The following is a 22,071-nucleotide window of genomic DNA, read 5'->3' as shown; positions in this document are numbered from 1 at the left end:
CGCTGCCTTTGAGAGTCCCAGCCCGCCCCGACCTTCTTTTTGCCGCTTATATAACCACCGGCCGTCCCCCTCGGATCTCCCATCGCCAAAACCGCCGAAATCCGAGCCAAATCGACGAATCCGAGCTCCCCGATGCCATTAGCGCCGCCGCTTGGCTGCCCTCGCCGCTGCGCCGCTCCCGTGCCGCTTAGCCTCGGTCTAGCCACCTCCGAGCTTAACAGCCACCCGCCGGAGCTCTAGCCGTCGTCATCTTTGCCGTTTGGTCGCCGGAGCGCCCTCTCCGACAAAGACCCCAGCCTTCCGCCGCCCCTCGTCGCCGCCAAGCTTCTCCAGTGCTGATTCGCTCTCGGTAAACCCTCAAACGGGATGCTCTCTCCCTCCTGAAGCTAATCCGCCGCTCATCGTCAAAGTTTGAGGCCGGCAATGACTCTTTTCTCTCTACTCCAGCGTGTCGCCGCTGTGCCGAGCTCGACTCCACCGAGAACTCCTCCACCGACCGTCCCCTTTGAGCTCAGCCGTTGGATCTATCCTCATCAGCACAGATTAGATCTATTCATACCCCTTCGGCTAACCAACCAGAAGCTACCACGTGTCGCTTCTTAAACCTGTCAGCAGCCACGCCATGTCATCCAGCCACCTCAGCTGCCACCTAGCCCTCTCTGCTGATGTGTTATCCTTGTCACCGTGCCACGTCAGCTAAAGCAGCCCAGTCAATTTTTCAAGCTTTTTCAGTATAAAAATAAATCTAATAATTCCTGGAAATTGGTAATTTTGCAGAAAGACCCCTATACTTTTCTGTAATAACAAAAGAGCCCTGTCTTTTTACAGTTAAGTCCCTATACTTTTCCATAATTACAATTAGGTCCCCTATTTTTACCAAAAGGTCCCTAAACTTTCTGTTTAATTCAAAATAAGTCCTTTTCTTTTTCAGATTCAACCCTAGATTTGTTTTAGCCCTAACTTTTTCATCGTAGCTTCGTTTTAAGCGATTCTTGCACCGATAGATTCGTTTTTTAGTGCTCTTTCTTTCTAAATAGCTTTTATCTCATTGATCTTTTGTTTTGTGCTCTGTTCTTAGTGTATCTTGTTTGTTTGTTTGTCGGTTATTGTGCGGTTAGCCGATAACTTCCCGGATCAATTTGAGGAACATCAAGACCAGGAGCAAGAATACACTGAGCAGCAGCAAGGAGAAGGCAAGTGTCCTTGATTATATTGAACCTATGTTTTTAAATGTTTTGGTTTTAATAAACTGCATGCAATGTCTGTCAATATGATGGGTAGTCACCTATGTTAGGGTTTTCCCTAGATTTTCCCTTATCATCTCTTGGAACCTAGATGGTTTATGGTTAGGTGTCTTTTATGGGTAGATTGCTTAGCCATGCTTTTGGGATGTTAAGAAGTGACATAATCTTGACTAATGAGCATATACAACATTGATGGTTAATTTGTTAATGGTCTAGCAACATGGAACCTTAGGCCTTGAGCAAAGTGGTTTGATGGGTAACATGGTTATGATGTTGGTTTAGTGTTTGCTGATATGGGTAAGGCGTGACATACTGATTAGAGTCTGTCCAGTGTGTGTTGGGTCAGCACAAAAGGGGGCTTCTGGGTAGGAGCTTTGCTTGCGTAAAGCCTGGCGGTGAAACCTAGTGGGTAGACACATACTGGATTAGTCTCTGGTTAGTGTAAAGTGTCATACAGTGATTCTTGGCGGCACACCACTGACGTGTGTTAAGTGTCTTGCAAACACGGCAACATGGAATTCATTGACTTGTGGGAAAAGCTAGACAACCTCTGCATAGTGTAAAACTGTTATAACAGCCGTGCTCACGGATATGAGAGACTTGGATCCTCACATGATTAGAGGGTAGATGGTTCTGGTTCTGGTACAGGGAGTACTAGATGGTTATGGTTCTGGTACAGGGAGTACTAGATGGTGTGGTTTTGGTTATAGTATAGGGAGTACTGGACGGTTATGGTGTGCAAGGTGGGGAGCCCTGTACGCTAGGTATCCAATTGTTTGGGTAACAGTCATTTAATAATTGCTTAATGCTTTTGAGTCCAAATGTGTTTTCATTACTCGCATTATGCAAATATACCATGTGTTAGCCTATTCTTGATATAAGCCTACATGTCATTACTTTCCCACACTTGCTGAGTACTCTATGTGCCCACCCTTGTTTTCTCCTACAAAAATATATGCTGCTCAGTAGAAGACTTTGAAGATTTCCAAGACGACGACCTGGTGTTCTAAGGAGCGTGTCTTCCAGTCGGTGCCTGTGGAGTGATTGGTCGCCAATGTTTTCGTCCCACTGCCGTCGTTTAGAAGCTGCCATTTAGTGTATTATTTGAGGTTGTTTAGGTGAAGTCTTTTATTTGTAAGAAGTGAATGTTTATTTAATTACAGTATTGCTTTTGCTATTTCACCTATGACGTCCTTATGTGTGATAAACTTCCTGGGCACACATAAGCCGCACTTGGTTTTGTCCGTTAAAACTGGGTGTGACACATGCCCCGTGCATTAATACTATCATTGTGAGTTATAGTTGTGAACCGGTAGTGATAGTATATCATTGCCGGTTGGTTACTTGATCCGGTAGTGATAGTATCATTGCCCTATGTAACTTTTTTTACTCCACCCTTATTTTACACTTAGCTGCTCCCGAGCCACCACACTAATGCCTTCTCATCCACCCCAATGCTGACCTCCTCCACAACGACGCCTCGGCTCCCTCTCTGGCCTCCTCCACATCAATGCCTCAGCCCCCTCCCTGGCCTCCACCACACCAATGACATAGCTCCCTCCCCTACCTCCTCCACACCTATGGTATAGCTTCCTCCCCGTCCTCCATCGTACCAACACCTCGGGTCCCTTCTCGTCGTCATCGCCCCAAGGTAAGCTCCAACTATGCTACATTATTAAATATAATGCTATATTTACTAGATTGTTTTTCTTTTATAGAAATCTAATTGAATCTTAGCTATCTTTATCCTATCAATGATGAAAAAAACCAATGATATGAAGCTACATATTAGAAAATAACTATGTTTGCCAATGATGATACTGTGTCGAATTAAGTTTGAATGTGATGTGTGGTATCAGGATTTAGGTTGGGAAACTTACCTAAACCCTGTTACCTATAACATCAAATTCAAATTTTAGGATATACAAGTGAGGCACAAATGAATAATTTTTGTTGTCTTCCTTGGCGCAATAGCTTACTCTCATTTTTTATGACTAAAGTGCACAATAGCTCGTATGGGTCTGTAATGATTATACACTTATATGGTTGGATCGTCACATCGGAGATTTTGGGTAGTGGTGAGAATCTTTTACCTAACAAGAGATCATAATTACGATGGGAAAACATACATCCATTGTGGCATACCGCACCGGGTTCCTTGGGTTACTACTCTTGCAGGCGTTGGGCATTAAATGCAACATGACGGTAAATCAGGAGATCATGGCCTCAACTCATGCCATGACATCAGTTGACGAGCCATTTCCAAGAGCTGTCGTCCTGTATAAAATAAGATGGGGAGCCTACACAACATTCACCCTTTCGTTGTCGTCTACCTCCCATCGTCTCTTTGCACCTCTCTCACTTTCATTTGCCTCTAAAGCCCCCCAAATCCCTCCATCTACAATTCCTCCAGCGCCATGGGCTGAAAAAAGATCGAGAAGGTGGAGATCTCTACCACCGGTGCAGCGGTGAGCGCGGTCCCGACTAGGCAGAATCTGATATTTTGGAGGAGGATCTAATCAAGGCTGAGCATGACAAGGTAATCCCCTCTTGCGACCTAATTACTTGTGCATCGGCGGTAGGTCAAACGATCCCTAGTCCAAACACCACCTGGACCGTCGTTTTCCTCGATTTCTTTCATTGCAGTTTCTGTTTCCCTCCTTCCAGCTTTCTTCTTGAGGTGCTTGCTTTCTATGGTCTTGAATTCATCCACCTCAACCCCAACTCCATCGTTATGCTAAGCATTTTTGCACATATGTGTGAGGCCTTCTCCTGGTCGGATTGGCACAGGAAATGGTTCTACTGTCAATCCGGCCCGCCGGGACCTCTTATCGGGGCCTAGCTCCGTTGCTAAGGATTACGTGGATGGAGAAGACTTATTAACAAGATTTGGTATCTGAAGGAGTGGGGGTTTACGGCATACGATGTAGCTAGGGATTTTATCAAGAATTGCCTGAGCCCTCTGAAGTTGAGAATCTCTAGTGCTTGACAGTTCATAGCCGAGATGGACCTGACCCGAGAAGGTGAGACATGTACCTGTCGATCCTGAGTAGCTATTAGGGAAGCTGTAGGTTTGTTTCTTACGAGTCATCTTTGTTTGTTGTTTTTCACAGAACTCCTGCCAAAGGTGGTGGACTAGAGGACCAGGCTACTGTTTGACTCAGCCCCTGAGTCTAATAAATAGGATGTCCCAGTCCCCATCATAGAGATGGAGGCCAATGCCCAAGAGAGGATCTTGTCGGTAAGTCTCACGAACCTTCTTGTTTTCTTTTTTTCTTCTTTCCGAGTAGTCGAAACCATGGTGGTGACTGTCATGAATTGTGAAGCTCCCCAGGTGCGGGCAGCCCAACCCAGAAACCGAGAATGTAAGTGTTAGGGTTGTGGACCCAGACAAGGTCCAAATCACGGGGATCAGAGGCCCGAGTGGAAGCGGTGGCGACAGTGCCACATCTCAGGCTTCGTCCTTCACCAACGGTAAGGCGCTGGATGAGGACAACCTCTTCGCGGGCATTGACTCATCGGTTGGCGGCTCTATGCCGCGACACCACCCACTTATGCTCCTATGTCTCCTACTTCACCCGCAGCCCCCGAGGTCCCAGCCCTGAATCCGCCTCCTACAGATCCAAAGCTGACTCCAACCACCAAAGATTCAAACCCAACTACGACCACTACAGGTCCGAACTTGATTCCCGCACTCGGCACATCGACCACAACCCTAGTAAGTTTAAGAATTTAACTAGAGCCATTGTAGCCGTGATAGTTGACTCTAAGTACATTTAGGCATCGGCCCAAGATCGTGGAAGGGCAATCATTATTGCGAGCACATCAAGCGTTGCAACCCTGGCCGCACCAGAGGCGGGGACAGGGGGAGGTGGCTCTGAGTACATTTAGGCATTGGCCCAAGATCATGGAAGGGAAATCATAGCCAAGATTCCAGCCTCCATTCTAGTTTTGCTAAGACCCTCGCTAGCCACGAAGTGCCCCAGGTACTTATTGTCGCTATGGACATGTTTCCTATGTTGATAGGAGCACAAGATTTAGATCCCTTTCTCGTAGGTTGCTCGGAGCTCCGCCTTGAGCCCCCAAGTCCCAACCTCCTCAAGTCCTGGACATCACCTCCTCCGAGGGAGGCAGGAGCAAGCCTCACGAGACCCTAGAATTGGTCATCGACAGCCAGGGAGTGGAGGTCTCAGGCCTAAAGGCCGCATCACCCCCAACACTCGAGAGAGGGAGTTCAGGCTACCTCCGGACATAACTTGGAGAGAAATCATCCAAGGCCCGGTTAATCGTGACCCGGATCGCCCTTCACCTCCTTCTTTGAGGTAAGTATTTCCCTACAAAATAGTTGTTTAGTTGATGAAATAACAGGTACTAACATGATATTTTGTAGATGTTTGCATCGCGGTTGCATAAGCTCCGTGACCAGACTGAGAAGGCTACCGCTCGAGTAGCCAAACTAGAGAAGGAGGCCATCGAGCTGTGCCATCAGCTTTCCCGAGAGGTCACCGAGAAGGAGAATGCGTGGGTGGAGATAGAGGGCTGAATGGAAGGTAAGCCTTCGACAACCCAGATATGCCACCTCTTCACCTTGTCCCTTTGAAAATAATGTTCTACAGAACTCTCAGATACCCATGACGCCATGGCCCAGGAGGGGTCCCAGATGTCCACCACCCGGCAACAGCTTGCTGCAACCCTTGATGTCTTCCAGGAGGTGTTCGCTGGAATCATAATCTAGATGGAGCCCGTGGGAGATGTCGATGCAGCCGGACTGAAGGCACACTACCTGAACATCAACACCGATGTTTTCCAAGAAGACTTCCTAGGGGAGACGGATGAGGAGTCAGCACAGATGGTGGAGGAGGTGCCCGGGTTAGCTAGATCCTTTGTGGATGCGATGTACTTTGGCCTTGGGTAGGGGAGACGGATGAGGAGTCAGCACAGATGGTGGAGGAGGTGCCCGGGTTAGCTAGATCTTTTGTGGATGCGATGTACTTTGGCCTTGGGTCATTGTCTTAACCTTTCATTTTGCAATTTGTAATAAAGAACTTGATGGCTTGTTAGACTTGTAGGCATTTTTATCTTAAACGCTTTTGCATTCGATGAGGGTACCCGGTGCTGGATGCGTTCGACAACATATCATGAATTCTTTACTTCTTTCTTTGATTAGTTCAAGACACGTTAGTCACTAGTCGAAGTGCTTATTATGGCCAACCTTAGGTCCATTTGAGTTGAAGGCATCATAGCCCCCGGTCACTCATGGAACGTGATAAGGATACTTTTTGCAACCCTGAAATTGCAACATAACGATCCTTCCCTTCTTGTTAGAATCGGCGTTCAGAACATACACAATATGTCATTTTTGGTTTCTAGTACTAAGTACTTATTAAGCCCCTGACTGTCTACCCAGAAAGGTTTTCTAGGTAGGCAGTCTAAATAAAAAAAAGCGTAATAAAGTGAAAAGATCTTATATTGCCTTTGGGACGAGAAAGCTTTTCGCCGCCCTAGGTGGGTGCATGGGATGAAGGACTCGAGAGGCAACTTATCCCATTGTCGGGCATTAGGATGCATGAGAAGACAAGTAAGGCAAAAAAAGAATTCAAGCAAAATCCTAGGCAATATGATCTTTATTATTATGAAGGTACTCCTAGTACTTAGACATGGGACTTATAAAGCTAATTGACGACCCACGAGCTATTGTAGACCTAATATCTTAAACCTAAATGACACAAACTAGATAAAGTCGATAAGCAGGGACTCCACTACTTTCAAAGTAGTACGGAACTATTACATGGGTTCCGAACTAGTCATGGAATTGGATCCCCAGGTTATCGGTTTTGCTCGTCGAGACACTATGGTCGCAGTCCTGATATAGGCTTCTCATTCACCTTGAGCCTTGAGCTCTTGGGTTCCTTGCTGGGTCAGTGTTGAGATGCCATATCGAGACTTTGCTTGTCGTAGTGGAGACCTACCTTAGGGCAACCCCAGATAGTAATGACCCCTTCGGAACCTGGGATCTTCACACACTGATAAGCGTAGTGTGCGGTAGCCATAAACTTGGCAAGAGTTGATCATCCTAAGATGGCGTTGTACACTGTCTCGAAGTCGACAACATCACAATTGAGAAACCAAGTTGAAATATACTTTGGTTTTCTTATGATGAGTGATTGATATTGTCATTTATTTGGTTTGATGATCTTCAGTTTTGCATGAGCTTTGATGTGATTTGAATTGATTTGAGATTTCATTTGAGCATATTGAGTATGGACTAATTAGAATTGGAGTTGGAGATATGTGGTTGCTTGTCTCATGGTGTGTATGTGATGGATGCAACTTGGCGGTCGACGGCGGGATGATTGGGCCAAGCGGAGTGCTTGGTGCCAGATGATCAAGGAGGTCGGGCGGAGTCAAGGGTGATCCTAGCTGAACACGTGGAGGTCAAGCAAAGCATTGAAGGCGGATGGAGACAGCGTGTTGACAAAGTCAAGCGAAGGGGATGCCGGTGCAAATGACAAGGAAGCCTGAGGGATCGGGAGCGGGAGAGACTTGCTGGCAGTCAGGATCGCATGACGGAGTACACGTGTCGACATCTAAGCACTTGCTTAAGGTGTAAGCAAGGCGGTGAGTCACACTTTGAGAAGCGTGCAGGCAATTTCGTGGTTTGGCCTCAAAATCATGGGAGGACTGGAGGAGTATGTGGCACCATCGCAAAGCTTGCGTCGAAGCGAAGCTATGTCGTGAAGGCACCATGGCCGTCCGATGAATGAAGAAAAAAATAGACCAAAATACCCTCGGTGGTTGGCAGGAGTGCACTACAAGAGAGGGGTATTTTGGGGGAAAGTTAGGAAACTTAGGGGCCAAGTTTTTTAGGCCTATAAGTAGAGGGGTAGGGCTAGAGAGAGCTTTAAACTAGCCACTTGAGCCCCCTTGTGCCACCCATTTGAGAGCCTTAGAGCTAGGGTTTTAGATTAGAGAAGGATGAGTGCTTAGCCTATATAATACATGAGAGTTTTGAGAGATAAATATTTGTAATCCGCCTAAAATAATGCTAACCTCTTTGAGTAATTAAGTTTATATTTTTGCATATGCTTGAATTCCCCTCCTTCTAGTTTCTCTCTATTAGTTTCCTTGTAAGTTTGCAAGTTTTTCGGTTTTTGGTTTTGATTTTCGTTTTGGTTTTTGGACTGAAATTTTAGCACCTTGTGAGATCATTCTTCTTTTTGCTAGAGGCATAAAAAATCACATACGAGTGTATGCTCATGGGTCTTGAGTACCCTTGCCTCTAGATCATCAACTTGGCGAGGTTCCTTGCCCGGTGATCTTTTCTTTGAGCTACAGTATTTCACCTTTGCAGGGTTGTTTTTCTTGATGCTAGTGGCTTAAACACTCACATACTCATATATTTGAGCGGGTCATGAGTCCCCTTGCCACTAGACTATCATCTTGGAGGATATCTTATCCGGTATCCATCTTCTCTAGTTTCTTTGAAAGTTGCGAGTTTTTATGCACAAAGACATATGGAATGGTCTTGAATGGAACCTATGGTTCATATTCTATCCGTGGAGTCATGTTGCCATGGAACTAGTCTTCTTGCTTTGTCTCTCTGATTCTTTTGCTTCCGCTTGAGCATTTTGAGGTGCGCTGGGTGAGAAATAGGAAAAGGCCATCTATTTCAAAAGAAATTTGTTGAGGTGCCTATTCACCCCCCCTCTAGTCGCCATTCTCGGTCCTACAATCATGCTTCTTGAAAACAACGGGGAGCAATATCTGGTTGATGGAACTAGCCGAGGATCCAGGTATTGTGCCGTGAAAGGCTTGCATAACCGGCTTGATGGTAGATCAGGAGACACTCATTGCTTGGAGTGCGCCCACAAAGAGGATGTTCAGGCAACTCCCTCCATCGATGAGCACTCACAAGACCTTGGAGTTGTTGATCATAGGCTCAACCACTATCGGGAAACGGCCTGGCTGTATGAAGTTCTCTAAGCAGTCGTCCTGGCCGAAGGAAATCTCAATATTCGACCACATAATGGCTTGGCAAACCTTGGGGAGCAACTAAGACTTCTAGGGCCACCGTCTTGTACTGCCTGATGGACTCGTAGGACGTGGAACCACCGAACATGTGGTCGATAGTCCTCTCATCCGGTAGGAAAGACATCGGGTCCGAGTCGTCCTTGCTGCTGCTGGAGCTGGAGTCCCTGCTTTGGGCCGCGACCTATGGTCTTCTTTCCCTTGGCCGCTTTCTCAATCTTTGCTTTGATAATCTTCTTCTAGAGGCAGTCTGGTGGAAATTGCACCAAGGCTTACCATCGCATTCGTCAGAGCCCAGTGTATAGCTCTTGCCCCGGGATGAACTGGACCACTTGTTGGGACAGGTGTTGGGCAGATTTGCAAAAACTGCATCAGATTTGGTTTTCTTACCCTTACCTCCCTTGGGATTCTTCTTGCCTTTCTCTTGACTACGTCGTTGTCGAGCCCAGACTGGGGGGGGGGGGCTTGATCCCTGTGCCTTCTCCTTGACGAAGAGGAGTTCCTCTGTGGCCTTGGCGACCATGTCGACGATCTTTATGAGCTCTTTGACTGTCTTAGGCTCCTTTCAGATGATGTCTTCAACGCATCGTTGATTCTTAACCCCTGAGTGAACACTTGGATGACATCGTAGTTTCTGATCTTGGGATGGTGTTTCGGATGTTGCTGAAGTGACACATGAACTCGCGTAAGGTTTCTTTCTCTATTTATTCGCAACGGTAGAGATCATTTTTCATGCCAGGGCAAACGTACGTACCCTGGAAGTTAGCTTGAAATACATCAGAGCTGCTCCCATGAGTAGATTGTCCCGGTGATAGATTGGTCAACCAGATAATTTGCCATTAACTTCTCGTCCCCACTAGCTGCTTGGATAGCCATGGTATAGATCTGGAGGAACTTAACAGGATTTGTGCTCCCGTTGTACTTCTCAATCGACCTGGGGCGAAACCTCACCAGCCAGCTCATGTTCCATAAATCTAGAGAGAAGGTCAGGCATCCATTGACGGCACCCTGCTTGGTCCCAGTGGCCTCGAGCGTTTTATCCACGGGGTCGGCGATCGGCCCCAGTTTGAGCGGTGCCGAGACGTTCTCCGATCGGATCATTGAGGGGCGGTTGATGCCTCCTCGGTGATCTTCAAGCATCTCCTTCAGTCGATAACCTCATGCAAATCGTTGATTGGATGACCGACTGATGAGGTCCTGCAGCGGTTAGTTATTCAGTTGCCATTCCGAGCCGTCTTGTTCTGAGGATTATGCCTCTCCCAGTCCTATCCTTCTCAAGAAGGAGCAATGCGATACTTCCTCTGGTTAGAGCTATTCATAGCAAGTGCTAGATGGGAATTCTCGGCCTGATTGAGAACTTCCTTCGTCATGTCAATCACTGAGCTCATCCAGCCCTTACCGGTGGGGGTTGTCAGATCTGTAGTCAGAGGGCATATGAGAGCCTCATTTCGAAGGAGGAGCATCTGTGTTGTTACAGATCTATAGCACGCAGCCCCTACTGATGGTCAGGAGATGGTAAACCCTACGCTGCATTAGGGTTTTGATTCTGGGGAGGTGTGGCCAGCAGAAGCTGACCGTCGCCTGGATCTAGAGCGGGAAGGATTTGAGTGTTTGTAGGATCATCACCATGATTGACCAAATCGTCACCTCCATCTCTGATGGTGAAAACTTCTCGAGGGTAACCCACACTAGACGAGGAGCTAGATACATTATGGATTTTTCATCAGATTGCTCCGGATATGTATCTCGACAAACCATGTTGTCGGAAGCTACAAGAAAGGATCCTAACTTGTGGTGAATATCGCATCTGCGATTATCTTGGCAGCCGAGTGGTCCGAACTCAATGTCGTAGTCCTTGGTCCATTGATCTATGAAGTGACTTACCTCATCACCTGAATCATCGCCAGATAGTTCTTCATCAAGCTCCACCCGATCGATCGCAGTTTATTGCTGGGAGGGGTGAAGTTGTCATAGAACCCCTCATCCGAGAAATCGGTTCCCAGTGTAGGCTTAGGCGAAGTCGACGGCATGTTTTGTGTAGATTACTTAACGCATATTGTCATGATCCCCAAGGACGATGCCAATTGTCGTTGATTGGTGAATCGTCGATTTACGAATTTGTAGAAGAGAGAGGAGGATGCTTAGAGTAGACGAATCAAAGAATACACAAAGGGATTTTTATATAGGTTCAGACCTCCCTCAGGATAATAGTCCTACATCATATTTGTCTTGTATTGATCTCTAAGACTATTACAAGAAGTGCATAGCTAGCTTAGATGAATTTAACCTAATCGAATGGCTTCCCTACATGTAGTCGGAGGAGATTCTAATACAAATCTAGCCGCGAAAAGCATGATGGATGCAGAACTTATGCAGGCTTGTAATGGCTCGGCTCTAGTTGTCGTTGTCCTCCGCAAGGTCCTCAGGCTCCGTATATATAGGGGCGTTGTACGTCCTCTAGAATCTTTCTTCCTATTCTTGGAGATAAACTACCCTGTTTACAAGATATCTTGGATGCCTACGAGTAGTTTTCATTCGTCCAGAGATCCCTTTTCTGGTATAAAGATAGGCCCCAAGATACATCATATACATATAATCAGCTAGTTCGAAACAATGTCATACATAATAACACAAATATAAGGAAAAAAATGTAAAACACATCGAGAAGAAAGAATAAAAGACAGATAGACCATATGCACTTTTATACCTAGTTTGTTGCTTTGTAGTTTTGCGGCTTTGCGTGACTATGACGCTGCATGCCACCTGCAGCCTGTCTGCGCATGCCACACCGCTGCTTGCCTACGTTGTGCCATTGCCCGCCCACGTTGGCTGCATCACCGCTGCCCGTGCCAACCGTGCCGATGCTTGCCCGTGCCACTGCCCACCCGCGCCAACTTGCCTGGGGTGGTGCGGTGAGGTGAAAATTAGGGATTGGGACTTTGGGAAATTAAGGAATTGAGGATTGGGGATTTTAGAAGGCTAGTAGCGTAGGTGTCTGGGCGAGCTCTGCTTCAATGGAAGTGCGTTTCAGTTTCAACTCAGTTGGCTCAGCTGCTCAGCCCCCAAGCGAGCTCTCCTTCGGTGCTTCTTCTTCCTCTGTTCGATCATTCCTCATCTCACCATGCCAAAAAAAAATTCTATGAGATGTGAAAACAGAAAATATATAATAATGGTAATTCATGTGTTGCTGATTTTACGACTTGTGCTCCTGAGTTGATGCTCTTTTTAGGTGAGCCAATAAGGGCAATAATTATTAATGAGGTATGATATCTTACTTCCTTTTATCTAATGTAAAGTTTGACTAATGATATTTTGAAGTTGATTTGATGGCCACCGTTAATAGATATCATGGCAGATTATACCTAGGCAGGGGAAGAGGAAGGTGCCTTAGGTTTGGTGTCACATTCCTTCTCCCTTTGTCTTGGTGAAGTTTCCTGATTTTACCAGAGGAAAGGGGTCGAATGTGCATTAGATTTTCTAAGGTGCTCATCCTAAGACTATTGGAGCCACCCTCCTCTCCTTTTGCCTATGTGAAATTTTTCTTTGCTAAATATAGAATTAGTCACCAAAATATTTGTATAGTTGGTTCATTTCACTTATTGGTACATATTCTGCGATAATGGAGATGCAATCCTTCTAAATGATACTAAGCTATATAATTTTACATATTAATACCTACTTTTAATTTTTATATAAATAAATAATGAAACCATATGTGAATGATGAACTGCATATTAACCACATGTGATATATTATCAATGTGAACCCTTCCAGGAAAATCATATGGTGGCCAAACTTGCTTAAACTGGTGGCAAGGTTAATACTTAAAACAGTTAACTATTTTCGTTGATTGTCATACGATGTCAATGGGTTGGATGGCTTGTGGACTAAACACCGAACCTAACTGGAAACGAACTGTCATCAGTTTGGGCAGCAAATATGTAAAGCTCAAGTTTATGCAGAATACAAGATCTCATCAGCTTTGGTCTCAAAGAAACACAAATATAAACCGGCCGATACAAGAACAAAATTCATGGTGAGATGAAATGACTCAGGTCGCAGCTGTCATTGACATCTCTTATTGAAGAAAATAATTCAGTGGGCGTGATTACAATTATTTCATAGAAGGCAGGGTATTGTTTCCTCTGTTTTCAACATGCACACTTGCACAAGCAGCATGAACTACCCCAATGCCTAGAAAGGAAGAAGAGCAAAAAGGAACGAGAAGAGGTTGCATCCACAGTTGTCAGTTTGGTAAGCTTTGTCCACAGCAGGTCACCTGTATAACTACAACAAAGGGATCAGGGAGTGAGTGAATCTTGTGTGTATATGGTAGGGATAAATAAGTGGTTACCCCATTTATTTTCGCATGGCAAATGGGGGGGGGGGGAGGGGGTAAGCAAGAACTTTTTCCTGCCTGAATGTGATACATGTTGAAGCACCAGAATGTGGAAGCTCAAAACAGTGAAAAAGGATGGACGAGGACCTGTACAGCTTCAGCTCTTTGAATGTGTTGGGAGATAATTACTGAAGAGACAAGAATGGGAATAAGCATGAAGAAAGGCTGAGGAGGGCTTACGATGCCTCTCTCTCAGTACTTCCATTGCTGGAGGGTATTTTCTGGGAGTCAGGTTGGGAAACCCTATGAGACCTTCCAGAGCCTCCACTGAGCAATCTTTCAGAATGCCCTGGTGAGGGTGCCAATTGGTAGTGCATAGTTGGTGCATCACCTGTCGGTGAGGTTTAGTTCCGTACATAAGGGTTCCCATAGGATGGTCATTGCAATTTGGACCAAACTTGCAGATGCCGTAACGAGAATAAAAGGTGCAGACAGGTTCTCCCTGTTAGCAGCAAAAAGAAAAGGTGGTTAGAGTGACATCGTCCATAAGATCTAACCTGCAGATAACTTAAATGCTCTAAAAAATTATAAATAACATAAAGAATGGGTAATGTAAAAAACCAGAATCAGTGACAACCATGTACCACTTGCAATCAATATTGTTTCCCACATGCTTAAACTTGGTAACACTAGATAATATAATTAGAAACAGGTGTCCCAAAACTGGTATTTAGAAGAATGGTTCAACAAATTGCTACTACTGTACACTACATGGCAAATGCACTAAGGCAATTGGTTAACATATGAAAAGGACGCAGTGCTTAAATTGAGTCAAATGAAGCGGAGACAGCTAACTACTATTTTGCTGGCTGATACCCTCATAAATTATCCTAAATCTTAGGAAGGAATTAGATAAGCTAACGGAGATTTTTTTTTTACTGAAAGTAGCTTCTGGTTAAGTTTTTAGCTCCCCTAAGTTCCTGAATAGCTATCTCAAGTGCATCACTAATGTCAGAAAAGTAACATAGCTTAGAAATTCTTTATATAAATAAGTTGCTGCTAGAACAGCGATACTCCAGCCCATTAGTATTTCTGGTTTTGGCCTATGTGGCCCAATTATTCTGGTATGGTAGGTTTAGTACCAATTAGTAGTTTAAATAGGTTCAATTTATAAGCCTTGCTATTCCAAACATATCACATCCGAGATAAACTTTTTACACGAAGTGAGAACAAAAGTGTAAGAGATGTGTTATACGTATGCGGGTCTGAAGTGTAAAAGAGGTGCTATACGTATGCGGGTCTGCACCACAGGTTGGTTGGGCTGCAAGCGAATTTTAGAGGCAGTGTGTTACAAATAGTATCAGAGCTAACTCTCGCTGCACGAGTGCATGCGTGTCGGCCTGTAGAGGAGACATGGCATGGCCGTGGCACTGAGGAGAGATCCTTGGTATTTGTCTACCATCTATGTGGTTAGCCGCTGAGTGCGGTAGCCCTGAAAGGGGAGAGTGTAATACTCTAGTACATTAGTATTTCTAGTTTCGGTCTGTGTGGCTTAAGTGTTCTAATGTGGTGGGTTTAGTACCACTTTGGTAGTTTAAATAAGTGCAGACCAGCTTATAAGCCTTGCTATTCCAAACATAGCACATCTAGGTTAACCCTTTTACACGAAACGAGGCTGAAAAGTATAAGAGGTGCTATTCGTACGTGGGCCCGTCTAATAGGTAGGCTAGGTTGTAAGTGAATTTTGAAGGTAGGGTGTTACAAGAACCAATAGAGATTATAAGTTATTAAAAAGTTGTTTTGCATCCCTACTTTCTTCATGGCACCTTGACGTCATTTGACACCACGTGAAAGCAATCCATCCTCACGTTAGTTAGCACCATTTCACATAATAACTCCCCTGACAAATTTCCCAAACATCTGAATCCATGAGATGCTCTCAAGTTCAGTTCTGAACACCTTTTAAAGGGGTATTGGCAGTTTAAAAAATAGGGGTATTCCCCAAAATCATACTATCATTTACCCATACTTAAGAACTGAGCCTAGATCACCCTAGTTCGAGTACTCTTCAACTCAAATTTGGATATCTATTTCTTTTTATTTATAATATCACCTAAATCTTCTTACGTTGGTCGAGTTTTTTTATTTACCCATGCTAAAAGTACTGAAAGTAATACAGCATACATACAGGAAAATTTGCATGAAAAAATCTTATCAAATGGAGTCACGTTGATAATTTCTGCTGGATGCATATCAACGTGGAAAAACAACATTACCGGGCGAAGTGGAAGACCTAATGGACTCAGTGCACAGTTTGGAGCGGAAATCAGCCGTTCCTTAGGGTGACTAAACTTGCAAACAGCACCAAACATGCAGTCTCCGGTTTTCATATAAAACTGACACTCAGGTTGGTCAGGTCTCCCAGGAAATATGTTCTCGCCTTGTACTGCATAAAGTCCAACTGGAACAGAGCCTGCTTGGTATGATGGAAACATTCCATGTTCACCCATACCAGTTGTTTCACTTTGATGTGAGCCAGTGTAGTATCGAGTGGTTCCAGGCGTTCGTTGCTGGTCATCCGGAGAAGAGCCCATTTGTGCCTAAGGGGCAATAAATAAAATGCTGATCATGTACAAGTTCCACAAGAGGACTACCAAAAAAATTGCTAGTAAAAGAGCAGTTAAAATATAGATGTCCCGGAAAAGATATTGCACATGGCATTACTTTGCTTTTAATAATAAGGTATAAAGGCTTATGACAAGTATAGACTGATACTCATCTTCCATTCAAGTCAGGAAGTAGGGGTGTACAGTAGCGGGTTTCAGCGGGTCAGGCCAGTTTACACTTTACAGACACAACCTCAAATAGATCACACTAGATGGGCTGGCTCGGTTCAACAGGTTGGAAGCAGGTCAAAATAGGTTGGATTGGGTAGGTTAGACAAGTCAAACGTTTTGATTGTAGCAGATGGGTAGGAGTTCAGGGGCTTGTTAGGTAAGGTAGGATGAAGGTGGGGGAAAACTTACATTACTAAACAGCGTATATTGGAGGGTCTATTGGTAGGGGGGGGGGGGGAGGGTGGACAAATAATATACGCTGTTTAGTAAGAACAGGGCATTATTACTAAACAGCGTATATCATCCTGCAGATAAGGATGTTTGAAGCTTACATGTGCTTGCAAATTTGCACCGCCCTGTTCTTAAATAATAAGCACATTCCTTCTCATTCTGCAGTAATAAACTGCAAGTAAATAAAAGCTAATCACGCAGACAAGCTAAGAGATTTAGAACAATCCTAGTTAACTAATGAGCAATTAAGCAACGACCAAAAGATAAGGAATTTCAGAACAAACCGAACGTAGTGGGTAACCTAGAACATTTAACTGTACACGTGTTGCAATTGCAGCCTTTTCTCTGGGGTGATGAAACATGCATGTTGCTCCGAACTTGCAAGTACCAGTCTTCAGATAGTACTCTAAATGAATAGAGTATATAAAAAATTTAAGGATCAACGTTCATCTTGACACAGATTGGCAGCCCAATGTAGTCAAAATAGTAGTCAAAGTACTGCAGAAATATTGCACATTTGATAAGTTTAAAAACTGAAGTCCAATTTTAACCGAGATAAAAAAAAAGGTGTGGGCAAATAGATTAATATGAATTAGAAATTCCTCAAAGAGAGAATATTGAATAAGAGTTGCAGGGTTTAACAGCAGCATCCAGTGGGATGTCATGATAGTTTTCATACAGCTAAGCTGAACCAAATTTATCTTTGGATCAGGGCATGTGAGTCAATAACAGGAAGCAAGAGCCACCTGTTCAGTTCACATAATGTTCTGTAAATTTGTTATTTGGACTTTTTTCCAAGCAACTACAAGCATTACTTGGTGCTTGGCTAAAAAGAAAACTTGAACATGCAAATGATCACATCATTCAACCAAAACTTTGAGCTCAACTCTTAAATCAGCAAATTGAAGCTATGAAGAAACATACTGAAGAGCAATCACCACTTCATCATGTACCTATGTCCGTGTGTAAAAAGCATCAACACCAATATACTTGGTGAGCTCATGCTTCACCATATCTCGAGCAATACTGATAGCACATGTCGTGTTTGAGTAAAGAGGAGTATGTGCAGGAGGAGGAACACGAAAATTCTCAAGTAACCACCGTAACCAACTGAACTCCACTGTCAACAACACCATGGATCACAACTCAGCACCTGCACTAGAACGAGAAACTGTTGTATGCTTTTTTAGTCTTCCAAGCAATGAGAGAACCACTGAGGAAAACACACCAGGCAGAAAGAGACCGGCGATCAGAAGGATTACTAGCCCAAGTAGCACCAGAATAAACACGAAAAAAAGCTGGAGCGTGGAAAGAAGAGACAACGAGAGATATTCCTCGAAGAGAGCGCAAAGAGATGACTATAGTGGAGGTGAGTGGGAGCAGAAATGAACTGACTGAGGATGTGCACTGTATGAGAAAGGACGAGTGACACCAAGATAAACAAGACTCCTAACTAGATGACGGTATCGATGGTCATTGCTATGATGAGACTTTTGCTCCGGTAGCCTACATGATCACAATTTTGTTGTTGCCTCTGTGTGTCAGTGATCTATCTTACAGCTTGATGTCAAGAAAGCCTTTCTTAATGGTGAGATGCGTGAGGTCCACGTGCACCCACCACCAAGGTATTTTGTTCTTAAGGGTATGGTTTGTCGTCCCTGTCGTTCTCTCTATGGCCTTAAGCTAACCCCTCGAGCTTGGTTTGAGCGCTTTTGTTCTGTGATCATTCCCGTTGGTTTTTCTGCTAGTGCTCATGATTCTACGCTCTTTGTTCACACTTCCTCTCATAGTCGGACTCTTCTCTTGTATGTTGATGACATGATCATTATAGGAGATAATTCTGGGTATATTGCTTTGGTGAATGCTTATCTTAATGAGCAGCTTCTTATGTCCGATCTCGGTCCTCTTCGTTACTTTTTTAGGATTGAGATTTCTTCTACTGCTGCGGGCTTCTTGCTGTCCTAAGAGAAGTATATTCAAGATCTTCTTTATCGTGCTTTTCTCACTGATGAGCACACTATTGATACTCCCATAGAGCTTAACCTTCAGCTTCGATCCACTGATAATAAGCCTCTTGCGGATCATACTCTAATACCATATTAGGAATAGCAATTTGTATTCTTTGAAGGTCTTAGGCCAGTATATATAAGAACCCTTTATATGATGTGAATATTATATAGAGCACTATATGATGAGAATATTACACAGAGCAATATATATATCTAACAACATCTACAGTCAAAATAACTAGGATTGCTCTTACTAAGAAACACAATAGTAAGGAAAACATGGATACGAAGGGTTACTCCTCGTACAATTATTATTTGGAGCTACTTTCTGTGGACCAAAAAAGGCACGCAAGCAAAAATGTATGCCTGCCTGCTACAAACAATCATCGAGGCAATGCACTGAAATAGATCATAAGTAACATACATTGACGCTGAAAATCAGAATATTTGTATTATGAAAACTGGCTAATGTTGTAATCAATCATACATCACATGGTTTACAAAATCAAATGAAGAAAAAATGATCTAGCCAGCTGCTAAAAGATTGAAAACTCACTTGACACTCAGGTTGACCAACTCTATAAGGAAATTCCCCTTTCATCCTTGCAGCAGCAGCAGCCTTATATTTTAACCAAAAGCAACTGAAGTCAAGACACAATTAAAATCAAGCAGAAAATAACAAGGAGAAAAATTGTATGGCTTTAACATTATAATAAAAGCTATCACAAATCTTGCATACATTTTAATATTGGCAGCTTTGTCAATCGGAGTATAATGAAAAGAAAACGAAATATCACCAATTTTTTCTTCTGAAAGAAACCAGTAGAGAAATCCTGAGCTAGAGTACTTTGTCATATGAAATATTTAACAGAGAGCATAGAAAATATGGCAGGTTCGATGCATCAAATAAAAAAAACAAATTATCTTTATTATAGGTATTGATCCTTTGAGCAACAAGCCCAATGCTCAAAGTGAGCCAGTTAAGTGAGTGTACACAAAACTATCTAACAGCAGATAAAACAAGTGGAATGAATAACACAAGAATCCTAATTCTAAATGAAAAAAAGCTAACAAGGAACCTGCAATAAACAATTGGTTGGACACTAGAGTCCTCAAAAAGAAAAAGGCTTGAAAGTTTAGCTTTAGACTGTCAATTTTCTAGTCTTGCCATTAACATCGACTTGCATTCTTCAGGTGAACATAATTAAAGAAAATGATGCAAATTTCACATAAACTTGACGACTGATCAAATTACATGGTCTTATTCAAGCCCAATTACTGCAATAATTAGAATTCCGGATCATAACCCTAAGGTTCATTTGTAAGAATAAGAAAGGAAGGAAAGACAGGTTTAATTCAGATCTGTACACAGCATTGAATATCAGTCGAACTTCCAGCACTAAGGTACCATCCTTTATTTAATTGAAAGTACAAATTACAGTATGTCACCTCCTTAACAAAATAGATATCAGTAAAAATAATCAGACTTCAGAGGAAGCAACTATTCCATTTAATTAATTTAGTTAAACTATTTAGTTTCTTCCAAACATGGTGGAAAAAAAAAAGATGGAATTCGAAGAATCCCTAAAGCTCTCGAGAGACCCTTTCAGAAGCATTAACTTAAGCATGCATAGCAACAATGGCCAAAAGTCTGGAGGAATGGAAACCAATGGCATCGCAACTGAAGAAGTAACCTGCCAGAAGTCAAAGTATAATATATTGGAGTGACAACTAATTGCTATGCAGTATAGACTAAAGATATAGTTTGAGGCTACCAGCTTCCTGTTTGGCGGGTGATTGAACTTGCAGGTCACCCCGAATCTACAAAGTTCAGTCCTCATGTAATAACTACAGTCTGGTTCTCCAATACGCTCAGGGTAGGGACCAGGTTCCATAGATTCTCCTCCTCCTAAAGTCATTTGCCACGTGGCCTCTGCAATCATTAAGAAATAACTTTAGCAATCGCTCTACATATTCACATTAAACGACAAGGCAGCAATCGTGCTAGGATGGATGATACTGAAGACATCAAGAAGCATCTGAAAATGTAAGGATAACACGAATTGTCCAATTCACTCTCCATACTTCAGCATCAAATACATGCTTGACATTTGATCATCCGCTAATTCGAATTAAAACCAAGTTGATTAAGCTTCAGAAGAATTAAGCTGAAAACAACATCAGCATGTAGTAAAGAAGAAGGAAGTCAAGCAACTCAGCATTGACACTTCCAGTGGTAATATTGGTGTGCAGCCATCCATTTCCAAAGTCATAGGAGTTCGTATTATTTCATCAGTTCTGTACAGAATAGAATCCAACACCCCAGTTAAAATTGCACTTAACTTTTTTTTAGGGAAACAGTAAGGGAAAAAACCCTACTGTGGTATATATTATAAAAACACAAAAGAGAAGAACAAACAAACAAAAAGGAGGGACTATACAAAGGGAGAGGGGAAAAAAGAGGTGGGAGCGAAGAGAGCTAGGCAGAGACCAGGGGTCTTAAGGACATAGACAACCTAAAGGATTGAACAGACACCCCATTTACAATGACACTTTCCAGATAGAAAAGGGAACAACCGAGTTTCTAAAAATGACATCATTTCTCGCTTTCCAAATAGACCAAGGTGTGATAATAAAGATCTCCACGAAGAACGGACGAGGGAAGTCGGCTCTTGGCATTGATCAACATATGGAATCCAACACACTGAAAGCATTATTATGAAATTACTCTTTTTTACATTGAAAATGGTGTAATACCACATTGAAATAAGTACTTCTAATTTATTAGTCTGGCACCCACTATTTTGTACTGAAAGGGATAGAGGGATACTATGACAAGAAAAGAGCATGGCACCAACATATGTCAAGCACACTCAACAGATAAATAATCAATCCCACTAAATATCTTGACTTTTCCTCCAGAAGACTTGTCACCAATTTTGTCAACTGCTAGACCAAAAAGAAAAAGATCGTCCAGAAAGAACGGCAAAGCTTCTTTGAAACTTCTCTACACCCAACCCTACCTGGTTTGACTAATATGGAGCACAGATGATCAGAGAGCACTGCTCATTCAAGAAGCATTGCTTGTCATAGAGATAATTGAGTCCACTCATGCGCATAACAAATACTGGAAAGGCATACAAGGGAAAGTGCAGCTAATAATGGGTAACAAAAATACCTGCACAAGCAAACTAAACCCAAACTCACCACCGTTCCAGAAAGATAATAATCAAAACTTCATACTGAGCAATTAGATCTTCATATCTTTACTGAAACAACCAGTTCTCTCAATGCTTGAAGCAGAGGCAAATCACCACCGGCACCTCATGAGACAGCAGAAAAGGCAGGGTACACTATGATCTCTAAGTGGCTAAAGCAAATCC

General features: G+C 43.3%; 1 pseudogene; it reads right to left on the bottom strand.

The window, feature by feature from the left end:
* Positions 1 to 13,309: 13,309 nt before the first annotated feature.
* On the bottom strand, positions 13,310 to 20,771 carry LOC133905583 (zinc finger CCCH domain-containing protein 66-like; annotated as a pseudogene).
* Between the last annotated feature and the right edge of the window lie 1,300 nt (positions 20,772 to 22,071).

Source organism: Phragmites australis, chromosome 22, assembly GCF_958298935.1.
Source record: "Phragmites australis chromosome 22, lpPhrAust1.1, whole genome shotgun sequence".
NCBI lineage: Eukaryota > Viridiplantae > Streptophyta > Magnoliopsida > Poales > Poaceae > Phragmites > Phragmites australis.
The sequence above is the reverse complement of the archived record's forward strand: the minus strand, read 5'-3'. Positions and strand labels throughout refer to the sequence as shown.